This window comes from Marmota flaviventris, chromosome 17 (genome assembly GCF_047511675.1).
Source record: "Marmota flaviventris isolate mMarFla1 chromosome 17, mMarFla1.hap1, whole genome shotgun sequence".
In the NCBI taxonomy this organism is placed as follows: Eukaryota; Metazoa; Chordata; class Mammalia; order Rodentia; family Sciuridae; genus Marmota; species Marmota flaviventris.
Window position 1 is genome coordinate 9978599 of NC_092514.1, and position 15923 is coordinate 9994521.

A 15923-nucleotide genomic window follows, 5' to 3' on the forward strand; every position below is an offset into this window, starting at 1 on the left:
TTCTGGGGTTATGGTTAGGACTCGAATTATGTCTAGAGTTAGGGCTAGCTGTAGTGTTAGTGTTTGCTTTAGGTTAAGGGTTAGTGTCAGTGAAATGGCTCAGTTTTGCTTGAGAGCTAGGGCTTGGGTTCTGGCTACTTTTCAAATTAGCGTTAGGGTTACAGCTAGTGTTAGGTTGTGGTTTAGACTTAGGGTTAGGGTTAGATTTAGAGTTAGGGTTAGATCTAAGTTTAGGGCTACAGTGAAGGGTAGGGCTAGTGTTAGGGCTAGGATTTGAGTTATGATAAGGGATAGGGTTAGAACTAGGGATAGGGCTAGGGCGAGAGTTAGAGTTAGTGTAAGGATTAGATTTAGGGTTAGAAATAGGGCTTAATTAGTGCTAGAATTAGAGCTAGGGTGAGTATTAAGGCTGAGCCTAGGTTTTTGGTTATGGTTATGGATATGGTTAGGTATGATGCTATTGCCAGCTTAGAACTATGGCGAGGGTTAAAATTAGGTTTAGGTCTATGGTTAGTGTTAGGTTTACGATTAACACTAACATTAGGGCTAGGATTAGGGCTAGAGTTTGTTTTAGGATTAGTGCTTCATTAGGGCTATGGCTAATGTTAGGTCTAGGGTTATGGTTAGAGATAATTTTAGGGTTAAGATCATTAGGGTTAGGATTAGGTTAATGGGAATGGTTAGGTTTAGGGTTCAGGTTAGGTTTAGGACAATGTATAAGTTTGGGGTTAGAAATAGGTTTAGGGTTATCCTAGGGTTAGCACTAGGATTAGGATTAGGATTGGGGTAATGGATAGGGTTACAGCTCAGGTTAGGTCTAGGTTTATGGTTAGGATTAAGGCTAGGTTTAGGGTTAGGTTTTGGTTTATATCAGAGGTTACGGTTAGGGTTTGTGATAGGTTATAATAAGTGTTAGGGCTAGAATTAGGGTTATGTTTAGGGTTAAATGTAGTGTTACCGCTCTAATTACGGATAGGTTTTGGGTTAGGTTAGGGTAAGGTTTAAGGCTACAGCCAATGTAAGCACTAGGGTTATGATTAGAACTTGCTTTAGGGTTAGGGTTAGGTCTAGGTCTAGGGTTAGGTTTAGGTTTAGGTTTGAGTGATGTTTACAGCTAAGATTAGTGTTAGGGTCAGAGTCAGGGCCAGGGTTTGTTTTAGGGTTAGGGATAGGACTCGAATTAGAGCTAGGTTTAGGGCTAGGTGTAGGCTTAGGGTTTGGTTTGTGTTAAAGGGTAGGGTTAGGGCTATGGCTAGGTTGTTTTGTAGGGCTAGGGCTAGGTTAGGACTAGTTTTAAGACTAGCATTAGTGTTATGGCTTGTGTTAGTGAGAGGTTTAGCTTAGGGTTAGGGTTAGATTTAGAGTTAGAGTTTGATATAGGATTAGAGCTAGAACTAAGGATAGGGCTAATGCAAAGGCTAGTGATAGGTGTATTGTAAGGGATAGGTTTAGAACTAGATATAGGGCTAGGTTGAGAGTTAGAGTTAATCTATCTCTAACCCTAACCTTAACCCTAACCCTAGCCCTAAGACTAAATCTCGCCCTAGCTCTATCCCAAGTTTAACCCTATCCCTTACCAGAACCCTAAACCTAGCCACAACACTTTCCCTATCCTTAGTTCTAGCCCTCACCTTAAGTCTAACCCTAATTCCAAATTTAACCCTAACACTAAGCCTAAGCCTAACACAAACATTAGCCCTAACCCTAATCATAGGACTAAAACAAAACCGAGCGTTATCCCTAACTCTAAACCTTAACTTAAACCAAACACTAACACTACTACTAGACCTAACCCTAGCCCTAGTTCGAGTCCCAACACAAACCTTAAAACCAACCCTGATGCTGACTCATATCCTAACACTTACCCTAGCTGTACACACTGCCCTCACCTTAAACTGAACCCTAACAGTAACTCTAGCCCTAATTCGAGTTCTAACTCTAACCCTAAAACTAAGCCTGACCCTGACTCCTATTCTAACATGAACCCTAGCTAAAAATATAACCCTAACCTTAAACCTAACCCTAACACTTAACCTAACCCATACCCTAACACTAAAACTAACCTTAATGGTAACCCTTGTTCTTACATTAGCCATTGCCCTAACCCTAACACAAAACCTAGGACTAATCCGAGTCCTAAACCTAGCTTTAACCCGAACTCTAACCATAACCAAGCTCTAAACCAATCCCTTACTTAAGCAAAACCTTAAACCTAAGGGTAACCCTAGACCTATCCCTAATCCTAGGGCTAACCAAAACACTAACCTTATTAATAGCCCTTATCCTAGTCTTCATTCTAGATCTAACCTATTCAAAACCCTAACACTAACCCTGACCCTTCTACTGACCTGACCATTAATCTTAGGTCTAATCCTAACCATAACCCTAAACCAAAATCTACTGTAATCCTATCTCTAGACCTAATCTGGAACCTAACACTGAGCCTAGCCCTAACCATAGCTCAGAACCTAACCCTTACACTAAACATAACCTTAAACTAACCCTAGTTCTAATCCTCACCCTAACCCTAAATCAAGACCTAATTCTAACCATAAACCTTGCCCTAAACTGAAGTCTAACTGTATCATTAACCTAAACATAACCCTTACCATAATGTTAACCCTAGGCCTAACCCTAAACGTATGTTTATCTCCAAACTTATCAATTACCCTAAACCAACCCTGATCCCTAGATCTAATACAATCATTATCCTAATCCTACCTCTAATGATAATTCAAGCCCTAAACCTAAACTGAATCCTAAACCTAACCCTGAAACTGACCCTAATAATTCCGCTTGCTCTAAACTTCACTTTTACGCTATACCTAACCCTTACACTAGACCTAGCCATAAAACTAACCCCAAAACTATCCATAAGCATAAACCTAGACCTGATATTAGCCCTTGCCATGATACTAGCCCTAACCCTAACACAAACCCTAGCCCTTATCCTAGCCCTAAACATAGTCTTAATTATAACCCTAACCATAAACCTAGGCCTAACTCTAACACTACCCCTAGCCCTAAAATTTGATCTAATTTAGGCCCATCCCTAACCTTAACCCTAACCCTAGCCCAAAGACTAACTTCAACTATCACCTTAGTCCTAACCTAGTTTTAAACCTATACTTTACTGGAAACCTAATCCTAGCCCAAACCATAGGTCTAACACTAGCCCTATTCATAGCCCTAGCAGTAACTTTAGATCTAACCCTAACTCTAAATCTAACAATAAACCTTAGCCTAAACCTAAACCTAACACTAGCCCTAAGCCTAAGGCTAATCCTAAAACTAAATCTAACCCTAGCCCTAAAACAAAACCAAGCCATAGACCTAAAGCTAACCCTTAAACAAAACAAAGCCCTAACCCTACAATTATCCATAACTCTATCCATAATTCGAGTTCTAAGCCAAACCCTAAAACTAACCCTGACCCTGACTCTGACCTTGACACTAACCCTAGCTCTAAACATCACCCTAACCCTATACCTAAACATAACAATAGACATAGCCCTAATGCTAACTGTAAAATTAGCACTAATCGCAACCCAGGTATTTACATTAGCCGTTACCCTAAACCTAGCCTTAACTTAACCCAAAACCTAGCCTTATTCCGAGCACTATCCCTAGATTTACCCCTAACCCTAACCCTATCACTAAAAGTAATTATAACCCTAGATTTAACCCTAACCCTAATCCTAAGCCTAACCCTATCAATAATCGTAACAATAACCCTAGCTGTACCCCTATCTCTAACCCTATCCATTACCCTAACCATAACCCTATTCCTAATGCTAAACCTGGGCCTAAACCTAACCGTATCACTAATCCTAACACTATCCACTACACTAAACGTAACCTGAAACCTAAACCTAACACTATCTTTACCCTAATCCTAACTCTAATGCTAATTCGAGCCCTAACATTACACCTTAACCTATCCAAAATACCAATCATGACCCTGACCCTTAGAATACCCTTAGCTCTAAACCTGAACCTAACCCTAAACCTAACCCTTATACTAGATGTAGCCGTAAACCTAAACCTAAAACTATTTTTAACCATAACACTAGACCTGAAATTAGATCTAGCCATAATCCTAGCACTAAACCTATGCTTAATCCTATTCTGAACCATAACCCGAGCCCTAACTCTAGTTCTATTCCTCATCCTAGCCTTCAACCTACATATAACCTCAACCTATAACCCAAAACTAACCATAACCCTAAACCTAAACATAACCCTCACCCTAAACCTAGACCTAACACAAAGCCTCATGCTAATCCTAGCCTGTATTTAATCCTAACCTAACACTAAACCTAGCCATAAGACTAAATCTAACTCTTGCCCTAGCTCTAGTCCTAGTTCTATTCTTAGCCTTAATACTAAACCTAGATCTAAGCCTAAGTCTAAATCTAAACCTAACTCTCAAGTTAACTATAAATTAAGCCTAAACCAAACCCTACCATTACCCCTAACCATAATGCTAATCATAAAATGTGCCCTAGCCCTAGCCCTAGCCATAAACCAAAACCAAGCCATAGCCCTAATCTTATACCTTAACCTAAATTAAACCATGACCCTACAAGTAACCCTAAAACTAACTCTAAGACTAACCCTGACCCTGACACTGACCCTAACACTAATCCTAGCTCTAAACACCACCCTAACCTAAAATTAACATTAACACTATATCTAGCCTAAACCTAACCCTAAAACTAGCCTTAATCATAATTCTAGTTCATACATTATTCATTGTCCTAAACATAGCCCTAACCCTAACACAAATTCTACACCTAATCCGAGCCCTAACCTTAGCTCTAACCATAACACTAGGCCTAACCCTAACCCTAACACAAGCCGTAACCCTAACTCTAACCCTATTCCTTACACTAAGCCAAAACCTAACCCAAATGCAAACCCTAATCCTAATTCTAGTACTTAGCCTAACTTAAACTCAAACCATAATACTAGTCTTAACCCTAGCCCTCCTTCTACCTCTAAACCTATCCCTGACCATCATCTGACCCTAACATTAACTCTAGGTCTAAACCTGACCCTAATCCTAAACCAAATCCTAACACTAGCCCTACTGGTAACCCTATACATATACGTAAGCCTAACACAGACTTAGACCCAAAGTTAATCCTTAATATAGCTATAACTCTAGACCTAGATCTAAACAAAAACTAGCACGAGCACTAACAATAACCCTTAACATAAACCGAACGATTACCCTACCCCTAGACCTAATCTAGTCCTAATTTTGCTTCTAACCCTAAACCTATCCCCAAAACTGACCCTAATTCTAACACTGAACCTAGCTTTAAACATGACACTAAATCACAAACTAGACCTAACACTAGAACTGGCCATAACCCTAACCCTAATACTAGCCCTAAATATAACCCTAGCTCTTACATTAACCATAGTCCTAACCCTAGCCCTAAACATAACATAAAACCTAGGACTAAACATAGCTCTAACCTAACCCTAGCCCTAAACCTAGCCCTAATGAAAGCCTCCCTTAGAACTAACCCTAGCTCAAAGCCTAACCTTTACACTAAACATAACCCTAGCTCTATCCTAAACCCTATCCCTAACCCTAGCCCTAATCCTAACATTAAACCTAGTCTGAACTTTAGCTCTAAACATATCCATTACGCTAACCCTAACCCTAATTAAAACACCATCCCTAACACAAAACCTAATTCTAACCATAAATGTAAACCTTGACCTAAACCTAAACCTAACCCTCACCCTAGCCCTAACCCTAGCTCAAACACTAACCCTTACCCTAACTTAGCTATAACCCTAGCCATAAACTTAACACTTACCCTAACCTTAAAACTTACTCTAAATCACACCCTAACCCTATCCCTCAACCTAGCCGTAATCCTAGAGTTAATCCAAACCATAACCTAGCCCTAACCCTAGCTCTACTCCTCTCCATTACACTAAACATAACTTTAACCATAATGGTAACCATAACCCAATTGCTAAACCTAACTCATGCATTACACTAAACCTTATCTGCAACCTAAACTAAGCCTGATCCATTACTCTAATCCTAAACCTACCCAAATGCTAATTCGAGCATTAACCCTAAACCTTTAGCTAAACCAAATGCTAACTCTGACCCTGTTCCTGACCCTTATAATAAAACTAGTCCTAAATATGACCTTTAACCTAAACCTAACTCTTACACTAGACCTAATCCTAACCTAACCCTAAAACAATTTTTAACATTAACCTTAGACCTGATATTAGCCCTAGACCTGGTCCTGGCCATAACCCTAACAGAAACCCTAGACCTTAACCTAGACCTAAACGTACACTTAATCCTAAACTGAAATGTAACCCTAGTCCTAATCCTAATTCTAAAGCTCACACTATACCCACCCATTTCCCTAAACTTTACCTTAACACCAATGCTAATCCTAATTCTAGCCCAACCCCTTAGTCTAACCCTAACTCTAACCCTTGCCTTAATACTAGCAATAATGTAGCCTGACACCAACACTAACCCTAGCTCTAACCCTAACCCTAACTCTAGCCGTAATCCTAGCCCTAACTCTAAAACTAACCATAGTCCTAAAACTAGCCCCAATTTAGCCCAAACCCAACACTAACCCTAGCTCTAATCCTAGCCCTAATTTACCCTAAACCTAAACCTAACCCTAAGACTACTACTATGATTAACTCCAATTCTAACCCTAGCTCAATCCCTAGTTCTAACCATATTCATTACCATAACACTAACCCTCACCCTAACCCTAGCCCTAGCCCTACCCTAACCCTAGATCTAACACTGACTCTAAATGTAATCCTCACCCTAAGCCTAAACCTCAACCTAACACTAGCCCTAACCCTGATGCTAATCCACAATCTAGCCATAACCGTAGCCCTAGCCCTAAAACAAAACCAATGTATATCCCTAAACCTTACCTTAAACCAAACCCTAACCATACAACTACTACTAACTTTAGCCATAATGCGAATTCTAACCCTAACCCGAAAACTAACCCTGAATCTGACACGAACCCTAACAATAACCCTTGCTCTAAACAACACCCTAACCCTAAACCTAACCATAACACTAGACCAAGCCATTACCACAACCCTAAAACTAGCACTAATTGCAACACTAGTTCATACATTACCATAACCCTAATCCTAGCCCTAACCAAACCTAAAATCAAACCCTAATCCCAGCCTAATCCCTAACTTTAAACCTAACCCTAACCCATAACATAGTCCTAAACTTTACCCTAAACCTAGCCAAAATTCTAACCATAAACCTAGCCCTTTCACTACCTCTAACCCTATCCATTACCCTAATCATAACCATAACTCTAATGGTAACCCTAGACCTAAGCCTAAACTTATCCCTAACCCTAACCAATTTCATTAACCTAAACCTAAACTGAATGCAAAACCTAACCCTATCATTACCCTAACTCTAACCCTAATGCTAATTCAAGCCTTAACCCTAAACCTTAACCCAACCCAAACCTAACTCTGCCCCTTCCCATGATAATATACCTAGCTCTAACCCTGAACCTGCCACTGAACCTAAATCTTATACCAGACCTAGCTACAAACCTAACCCTAAAACTATTGCTAACCAAAATCCTAGACCTGACTTTTGCCCTAGCCGTAATTCTAGCCCTAAAGTTAAAACAAAACAAACCCATAATCTTAACACTTACCCTAGCCCTACTCCTATCCATAACCCTAGCCCTAAATTTAGCCTAACCCTATCAATTACCCTAAATGTAACCCTAATTATAATGATAACCCTAGGCCTAAATCTAACATTATCCCTAACCGTAACCCTATCCATTATGCTAAATCTAACCTGAACACTAAACCAAACCCTATCATTACCCTAAACCAAACCCTAATGCTAATTCGAGCCCTAACCCTAAACCCTAACCTAAACAAAACCCTAAACCTGAAGCTGACCCTAATAATACCCCTAGTTCTAAATTTGACCCCTACCTGAAACCTAACACACTAAACATAGCCATAAACCTAACCCTAATCTTTAGCTTAACCCAAACCGTCACCCTATAACGAGTTCTAGCCCTAGACCTCATTCTAGTTCTAACATAAACCCAAACCCTAAACCTAACCCTCACATTTATTCTGACTCTAACAGTAACTCTATGTCTAAACTTGAACCTATACCTAAACCTAAATGTAACACTAGCCCTAGACCTAAACCTAATCCTGACTCTAGCCATATCTCTAGCCCTAGACCTAAACAAAAACCTAGCCCTAGCCCTAATGATAAACCTTAACCTTACACAAACACTAATCCTACCCCTAGATCTAACTCTAGTGATAATTCTGGGTGTAACACTAATCCTAACAATAACCCAAACACTGACCATGACTCTAACACTGACCCTGCTCTAAACATCACAAAAACTGTAACCCAAACCCTAACACATTATTTAGCGTAACACTTATCTAAAAAGTAGCCCTAATCATAACCCTGGTTTATACATTAGTTGTAGGCCTAACACTAGCCACAAACTAACCCAAAACCTGGCCCTAAGCCTAGCACTAACCCTAGTTTTAAACCAAACCCTAAAACTAGCCCTAATACATACCCTAACCATAGATCTAACCCTAGCTTTTACCCTATCCATTACCTTAAGCTAAACATTAAACCTAATGCTAACCCTAGTCCTAACCCTAATTCTTAGCCTAACCCAAACCCTAACCCTACTGCTAGGCCTAACCCTAACCCTAACCCTAATCCAATCACAGACCCTGACAATAACACTAACCCTAGCTATAAAACTGACCCTAATGGAAACCTAAACCTAACAGTAGACCTAGACATAACTGTAAACATAAACCTTACATTACCATAGCACTAAAACTAGCCCTAAGTCTAACACAAAACCTAGCCATAATCCTAGGCCTAAATCAAGCCCAAAGCGTAACCTTATCCCTATTCTAACCTTATCCCTTATCCTAAGCGTAACCCTTATGCTAACCCTAACACTCGCCTTAGACCTAATCCTAGATAAAACCCAAAACTGAACCCTAAACATAAACCTAGCCCTATCCCTAAACCTAATCCTAATCCTAGGCCTAATCATAATGTCAACACTAGCCCTAATACTATCTCTAAATTTATCCATTACCCTAAACCGAACCTTAAACCTTATGATAACCCTAGCTCTAATCCTAATTGTGAACCTAATCCTAGACCTAACCCTAAACCTAATCTTCATCTTAGCCTTAACCCTAGATAAATCCCTAACCCTTACTCTAACACTAACCCTAGCCCAAACCCTGATATTAATCCTAAATCTAAAATTACCCCTTACCCTAACCTGACATCTAACCTTATCCATTACCGTAACTCAAATGATAAGCTTAGCTCTAACCTTAACACTAACCCTAAAGCTAAAACTACCCCTAAACCTAACCTGACATCTAACGCTAACACTAATTCTTCCTATAAAACTGACCCTAACCGAAACCTAAACCTAACATTAGACCTAGCCATAACCGTAAACATAACCATCACTTTACCATAGCACTAAAACTAGCTCTAAACCTAACACAAAACCTAGCCCTAATCCTAGGCCTAAATGTAGCCCAAAGTGTAACCCTAACCTTTAACTAACATTATCCCTTATCCTAAGCCTAACCATCATGCTAACCTTAACCCTCACCTTAGACCTAACCCTAGATAAAACCCAAAACTGAACCCTAAACATAACCCTAGCCCTATCCCTAAACCTAAACCTAATCCTTGCCCTAATCATAATGTTAACACTACCCTAATACTTTTCTAAAATTATCCATTATCCTAAACGGAATCGTAACCATAGTGATAAACCTAGCTCTAATCCTAATTGTAGACTTAATACTAGACATAACCATAAAAATAACCCTCATTTTAGACTTAACCCTAGATGAAACCCTAACCCATACTCTGACACTAACCCTAGCCCAAACCCTAACACTAACCCTAAACCTAAAACTACCCCTAACCCTAACCTGAAATCCAACCCTATACATTACCTTACCTCTAATGATAATCTTAGGCCTAACCCTAACACTAACCATAAACCTAAAACTATGACTAATCCTAACTTTACATCTAACAATATTCATTAACCTAACTCTAAAGATAACCTTAGCCCTAACCCTAACACTATCCCTAAACTTAACCATAAATCTAACCCTAGACATAAACCTAAACTTAACACTCACCCTAGCTATAACTCTACCTCAAAACATATCCTGTATCCTAAACCTAACCCAAACCCTAACCCTAGAACAAGCCCTAAACCTAACCCTAACTCTAACCCTAATTCTTCCAAAACCCTAGGCCTAACCCTAGCTCTAATGCTATACATTACCCTAACTATAACCCTAACCCAAATGCTGACCCTAGGCCTAACCCTACACCTATCAGTAACCCTAACCCTACCAATTACCCTAATCTTAACCTAAATCCTAAACCTAAACCTATCCATTAAAATAACCTTAATTTTTACCCTAATGCTAATTTGAGCCGTAATCCTAAAAATTAACCTAACACAAAACCGAATCCTGACCCTGATCCTAGAAATACACGTTACCCTTAACCTGGCCCTTACCCTAAACCTAATATTAGACCTAGCCATGAACCTAACCATATAATTACCCGTAGCTGTAACCCTAAACCTGACATCATCACTATCTCTAAAACTTGCCCTAAACCTAACACAAAACCTAGCCCTCATCCAAACACCAAATCTAGCTTTAATCATAACAAAAAAATAACCCTAGGACTAAACCTAACCCTTTTACTAACTCTAACCCTATCAATTACCCTACACCTAACATGAACCCTAAATCTAAACCTATCATGACCCTAACCAAACCCTAATGCTAATTCAAGCACTAAACCTAAACCCTAACCTAAAGCAAACCTGAAACTTAATTCTAACTGTAATAATACCCCTAGTTCTAAACCTGACCCTTACCTTAAACCTAACCCTTACAATAGACCTAGACATAAATCTAACCCTCAATCTATCCCTAATGTAAGCCTAGACCTGACACTAGCCCTAGCCCTTATTCTTGCCATAACCCTAAAACAAACCCTAGCCCTAATCCTAGCCCTAAACCTAGCCTTATTATTAAACCAAACCATAAACCTAGCCCTAACCGAAATTCTAACCTTCGACCTAGCTCTAAAACTAGCTCTAAACCCATCGATTACTCTACACCTAACCCAATCCCCTAACATAAACCTAAGTTTAAAACAAGGCCTAACCCTAACACAAATGCTAGATGTAATCCTAGACCTAATTTACCCCTAAACCCAACCTAACCCTAGCCCTAAGACTAACTCTAACTCTCGCCCTAGTCGTATTTCTAGTGCTAATCCTATCCCTTACCATATTCCTATCACCTGCCTTTACATTAGCCCTATCCCTAGCTCTAGCCCTAATCCTATATCTAAGCCTAACTCTAAATCAAACCCTAACCCTAAGCTAAACCTTTAAATAACACAAGCTGAAATACTAATGCTAATCCTAAAACTAGCCTTAACTTACCCTAGCCCTACCAAACAACCAAGACATAGCCCTAACCCTAACCTTTAACATAAACCAAACCCTAAGCCTACACCTCGGCCTAATCCTAGCTCTAATTTGAGTCCTATCCCTAACCCTAAAACAAAACCTGACACTGACTCTGACCTAACACTAACGCTAGCTCTAAACATCACTCAAAACCTCAGCCTAATCCTAACCCTATACCTAGCCCTAACACTAACCCAAAAATGAGTTCTAATCATAACCTTAGTTCTTACATTAGCTGAAGCCCTAAACCTAGCCCTAACCTAACCCAAAACCTATCCCCAATTGGAGCCCTAACACTAACTTTAACCCTAACCAAAAACCTAATTCTAGCCCTAACACTTACCCTAAACCTAACCCTAAACCTAACCCTTGCCATTACCCAAAACCTAACCCTAACGCCACCTTTAATCCTAACCATAAACCTAGCCCTAACCCCAGCTGTAACCCTATCCATTACCCTAATCCTAATCCTAACACGAATGCTAACCCTAAGATAACCCTAAACCTTTTCCTAACCCTAAACCTATACATTACCATAAACCTAACCTGAACCCTAAACCTAACCATATCCATAAACATAATCCTAACACTAATAAACTTAACCCTAAAACTATCTCTAACCATAACCCTAGACCTGACATTAGCCCTAGCCCTAATAAAGCCCTAACACTAGAACAAACTCTAGCCTGATTTCTAGCCCTAATCTTAGCCTTAATCCTAAACCTAACCCTAACTAAACATAAACCTAAACCTAATTTTAACCCTCACCCTAGTTCTAAAGCTAGCTATAACATCATACCTAACCATAAACATAACGATAACCCTAGCCATAAAGATATGCTCACCCTTAATAATAATCCTAGCCTTAATCCTAGCCCTAATTAAGCCATAATTCTAACGCTATATCTCAACCTAACACTAAGACTAACTCTCGCCCTAGCACTATCCCTAGTTCTTACCCTATCCCTTATGATAATTCAAATGCTAGACCTAACCATAGCCCTAACCTTTACTGTAGCCCTAAACCTAGATCTAACCCTAACTCTAAATATAACCCTAAGTCTAAGCCTAAACCACACCCTAACACTAGCTCTAACCCTAATGCTAATTTGAAAATTTGCCCTAACCCTAGCCCTAGCCCTCAAGCAAAAACGATCCATATCACTGATTCTAAACCTTAACCTAAACAAAACCTAACGAATTAATTAGTTCTAAAGTCCTAAACCTAACTCTAGACTAATACTAAAACTGACTCTGACCTTAACACTAACCCTAGCTCTACACATCACCCTATCCCTAAAGCTAATCCTAACACTAGACCTTGCCCTAGACCTAAGCCAAAAACTAGTCCCAATCTGATGCCAGTTCTTAAATTAGCCATAGCTGTAAACCTAAGACAATACCTAGCCCTAATTCAAGCTTCACCCTAACTTTAACCCTAACCCTAAAACTCGCCCTAACCCTAGCCTTATCCCTAGTCCTAATCCTAGCTCTAACCCTATTTCTTACACTTAGTCAAACCCTTTCCCTATTGCTACCCTAGTCCTAACCCTAATTCTGTGCCTACGCCAAACCTTAACTCCATTCCTAGTACTAACCTTAGCCCTCATTCTAGCTCTAAACTTAACCCAAACCCTAACCCTAACCCTAACCCTTATTCTGACCCTAACACTAAACCTAGGTTTAAACCTGACCCTAAATTCTATCCGAAACCAAACACTAGCCCTACCAGTAACCCTAAAAATAAACTAACACTAACAGTAGCAATAGACCTAAACCTAATCCTAAATATAGCCATAATCCTAGACTTAGCCCTAACAATATCCCCTAACCAAACCAAACACTCACTCTAACCCTAGATCTAACACTAGTCCTCATTCTGGACCTAACGCTAAACCTAATCCTAACCTGAAACCTGACACTTACCCTAACAAAAACCCTAACTCTAAACATTATCCTAACCCCAAAAATAACCCTAACACTAGAAGAACTCTAAATATAGCCATAACCATAACTCTAGCACTTACATTACCCGTATACCTAACACAAGCCCTAAACCTCACCCAAAACCTAGCCATAATTACAGCCCTAAACGTAACCCTAAGCATAACCCTAACCCTAAACCAAACACTAACCCTTTTTCTAGCCCTAACTCTAGCACAAACCCTAAACTTTACCCTAAACATAACCCTAGACAAAACCCTAAATCTCACTAACTCTAGCCCTAATCCTAACTGTAATCATAGCCCAAAGGCTAGCTCTAACTCTATCCATTACACTAACCATAACCCTAAAACTAATGGTAACTCTAGCCCTAAACCTAACCCTAATACTACCCTAGCCCTAACTATAACCCTAACCCTCACCTTAGCCCTAAACCTAGTTAAATCTCTAACCATTAAACTTAACCTAACCCTAAAACTAACCCAAGGCCTAAACATAGCCCTAACCCCATCTATTTTCCTAACCTTAACCCTAGCCCAAACCATAGCTCGAACTCTACCCATTGCCCTAACCCTAAACTTAACCATAATGATAACACTAGACCTAAAGGTAAATTTACCCTAACCCTAAACCGAAACCTAATCCTAGAACTAACAATGAAACTAACCCTAACCCTAAATCTAAGTTAGCTCAAATCCTAACCCTAATTCTAAACTTAAACCTAAGGTTAACCTAAACCTAACACTATCTTTAACCTGACATCTAAACTATTACCCTCACCCTAATGATAACACTCGCCCTAACTGTAACACTAACCATGACCATAAACCTAGACCAAACTCTAAATAAATCTTAGCCATAGCAAAAATCCTAGCTCAAACACTAATCCGTATCCTAAACCTAATCCTAACTGTAAACCTTGCCCTAACACTGACCATAACCCTAATTCTAGCCCTCATTTTAATCATAACCCTAGCCCTAACCCTAGGTCTAACCCTATAAATTACCCTAATGATAACCATAATCCTAATGCTAACCCTAAGCCTAACCCTAAAACTATCACTATCTTAAACCTAACCAGAACCCTAAACCTAACACTATCCATTACCTTAACCCTAATTCTAACCTTAATGCTAATTTGAGCCTTAACACTAAATTTTAATCTAACCCAAACATGAAGCCTCTCTCTGACCCTAATAATACCCCAGCTCTTATTCTGACCCTTTCCCTAAACTTAACACTTTAATATGACCTAGCCATTAACCTAACCCTAAAAATATCACTTAATATAAACCTTGACCTGAAATTATTCCTACCCCAAATTCTTGGCCTATATCTAAAACAAAACCTAGCCCTAATCTTTGAATCTAGGCTTAATCCTAAAGCTAACCATAACCCTAGGCCTAACCCTAAAGGTAATCATAAAACTAGCTCTAACCCTAACCATAGCACTCAAACAAAATCGAGCAACAGGCCTAACACTAACCTTAACTTAAAACAAACCCTAGCCCTACAACTAGATCTAACCCTAGCCCTAATTCTAGTCCTAATCATAACCTTAAATGTAACCCTGAACCTGAATTATATTCTAACACTCATCCTAGCTCTAAACACCACCCTAAATTTAAACTGAACCCTAACAGTAACCCTAGTCCTAATTCGAGTCCTAACCCTAACTCTAAAACGAACCCTGACCTGCCTGATATCCTAACACTAACCCTAGCTATAAATATCACCCGACTCTTAAACCTAACCCTAACACTTGACCTATCCCTACCTCTAACCCTAATTGTAACCCTAGTTAATATATTAGCCATTGCCCTAACCCTAGCCTTAAACCTCACACAAAAACTAGTCCTAATCTGAGCCCTTTAACCTAGCTTTAACCCTAACCATAAACCTAACCCTAGCCCTAACACTATGCCTTATGCTAAGCAAAACCTTAAACCTAATGATAAACCTAGACCTATTCCTAATCCTTAGGCTAACCAAATCCTAACCCTATTAATTAATAGCCCTAAACCTAGATCTTATTCTATCTCTAATGCTATCCCAAACCCTAACACTAACCCTGACCCTTATTCTGACCATAACATATATCCTAGAGCTAAACCTGACCCTAACCCTAAACCAAACCCTAACACTAGCCCTACTTGTAAACTTGTGCCTAAACCTAACCATACCACTAGCTCTAGACATAAATCTAATCCTAAATCTAGCCTGAACTCTAGCTCTAGACCTAAACTAAATCCTAGCCATAGCCCCGATAAAAACCTTGACCTCACCCAAACACTAACTCAAACCCTAGACTTAAATCTAGTCCTAATTCTGGCTGTAACCCTACCTTTAACTCTAACCCAAACATTGACCCTG